Source organism: Oncorhynchus gorbuscha, unplaced genomic scaffold, assembly GCF_021184085.1.
Source record: "Oncorhynchus gorbuscha isolate QuinsamMale2020 ecotype Even-year unplaced genomic scaffold, OgorEven_v1.0 Un_scaffold_3479, whole genome shotgun sequence".
Classification (NCBI taxonomy): domain Eukaryota; kingdom Metazoa; phylum Chordata; class Actinopteri; order Salmoniformes; family Salmonidae; genus Oncorhynchus; species Oncorhynchus gorbuscha.
The window spans coordinates 44,225-46,774 of NW_025747703.1; positions in this window are offsets into that span (position 1 = coordinate 44,225).

The following is a 2,550-nucleotide window of genomic DNA, read 5'->3' on the forward strand; positions in this document are numbered from 1 at the left end:
CTGGAATGGAGATGCCCCAAAACATAACATAGCTTTAAGTTCACTGAATTCATCCTGACTCGTAAATGAAACAACTCGTAAATTCATTACATTACATTACATTTAAGTCATTTAGCAGTCGCTCTTATCCAGAGCGACTTACAAATTGGTGCATTCACCTTATGACATCCAGTGGAACAGCCACTTTACAATAGTGCATCTAAATATTTTAAGGGGGGGGGGGTGAGAAGGATTACTTTATCCTATCCTAGGTATTCCTTAAAGAGGTGGGGTTTCAGGTGTCTCCGGAAGGTGGTGATTGACTCCGCTGTCCTGGCGTCGTGAGGGAGTTTGTTCCACCATTGGGGAGCCAGAGCAGCGAACAGTTTTGACTGGGCTGAGCGGGAACTGTACTTCCTCAGTGGTAGGGAAGCGAACAGGCCAGAGGTGGATGAACGCAGTGCCCTTATTTGGGTGTAGGGCCTGATCAGAGCCTGGAGGTACTGAGGTGCCGTTCCCCTCACAGCTCCGTAGGCAAGCACCATGGTCACCATGGTCAAATTCCTCACTTATGTTTGTTTTATCCATGTTTATAGTGCATATGGGCAGATCATATGGCATATTATATGGCTGGGAGTGGAGAGACCCAAAACCCTGTCTTTAATTCAGTGGGTTATTCTTCATTTCTTCCAGGGCTGTCAAACTCATTCCATGTGAGGGACCCAATGGCTGTTGGTTTAGTTATTTCCTTTTAATTGGTTTCCAATGAAGACCTACACAACCAGGTGAGGGGAGATCCTAACTAGCCAATGAAGACCTAGACAACCAGGTGAGGGGAGTTCCTAACTAGCCAATGAAGACCTAGACAACCAGGTGAGGGGAGATCCTAACTAGCCAATGAAGACCTAGACAACCAGGTGAGGGGAGTTCCTAACTAATCAATGAAGACCTACACAACCAGGTGAGGGGAGTTCCTAACTAGCCAATGAAGAACTACACAACCAGGTGAGGGGAGATCCTAACTAATCAATGAAGACCTAGACAACCAGGTGAGGGGAGATCCTAACTAATCAATGAAGACCTAGACAACCAGGTGAGGGGAGTTCCTAACTAATCAATGAAGACAACCAGGTGAGGGGAGATCCTAACTAATCAATGACGACCTAGACAACCAGGTGAGGGGAGTTCCTAACTAGCCAATGAAGACCTAGACAACCAGGTGAGGGGAGATCCTAACTAGCCAATGAAGACCTAGACAACCAGGTGAGGGGAGTTCCTAACTAATCAATGAAGACCTACACAACCAGGTGAGGGGAGTTCCTAACTAATCAATGAAGACATACACAACCAGGTGAGGGGAGTTCCTAACTAATCAATGAAGACCTACACAACCAGGTGAGGGGAGTTCCTAACTAATCAATGAAGTCAACCAGGTGAAAATAGTTCCTAACTAATCAATGAAGACCTAGACAACCAGGTGAGGGGAGATCCTAACTAGCCAATGAAGACCTAGACAACCAGGTGAGGGGACTTCCTAACTAATCAATGAAGACAACCAGGTGAGGGGAGTTCCTAACTAGCCAATGAAGACATAGACAACCAGGTGAGGGGAGTTCCTAACTAGCCAATGAAGACCTAGACAACCAGGTGAGGGGAGTTCCTAACTAGCCAATGAAGACCTAGACAACCAGGTGAGGGGACTTCCTAACTAATCAATGAAGACAACCAGGTGAGGGGAGTTCCTAACTAGCCAATGAAGAGCTAGACAACCAGGTGAGGGGAGTTCCTAACTAGCCAATGAAGACCTAGACAACCAGGTGAGGGGACTTCCTAACTAGCCAATGAAGACCTAGACAACCAGGTGAGGGGAGTTCCTAACTAGCCAATGAAGACCTAGACAACCAGGTGAGGGGAGTTCCTAACTAGCCAATGAAGACCTAGACAACCAGGTGAGGGGAGTTCCTAACTAGTCAATGAAGACCTAGACAACCAGGTGAGGGGAGTTCCTAACTAGCCAATGAAGACCTAGACAACCAGGTGAGGGGAGTTCCTAACTAGCCAATGCAGACCTAGACAACCAGGTGAGGGGACTTCCTAACTAGCCAATGAAGACAACCTGGTGAGGGGAGTTCCTAACTAGCCAATGAAGACAACCAGGTGAGGGGACTTCCTAACTAGCCAATGAAGACAACAAGGTGAAGAGAGTTCAAGCACAAGGGAGGAGTGAAAACACACAGACACATTCGTTCCTCCATGGAATGAGTTTGATGAATGATTAATTACCTGTGATTAATTATTCATTAGGGAAAGGGAAAGGGGGATACCTAGTCAGTTGCACATGTGTCTTCCGTATTTAACCCTCAATCAGAGAGCGGTTCAAGCAGCGAAGCCGTGAGAAACTAATGGATTGGTTTGCCTTCATTATTATGAATCCCCATTAACTGACACCTTAATGAGCCCTATTCTTCCTGTGGTTCTTCTGGGGCATCACAGTTTCAAACATATTCCACATACCTAAAACATATTCCACGTAACTAAAACATATTCCACATACCTAAAACATATTCCACC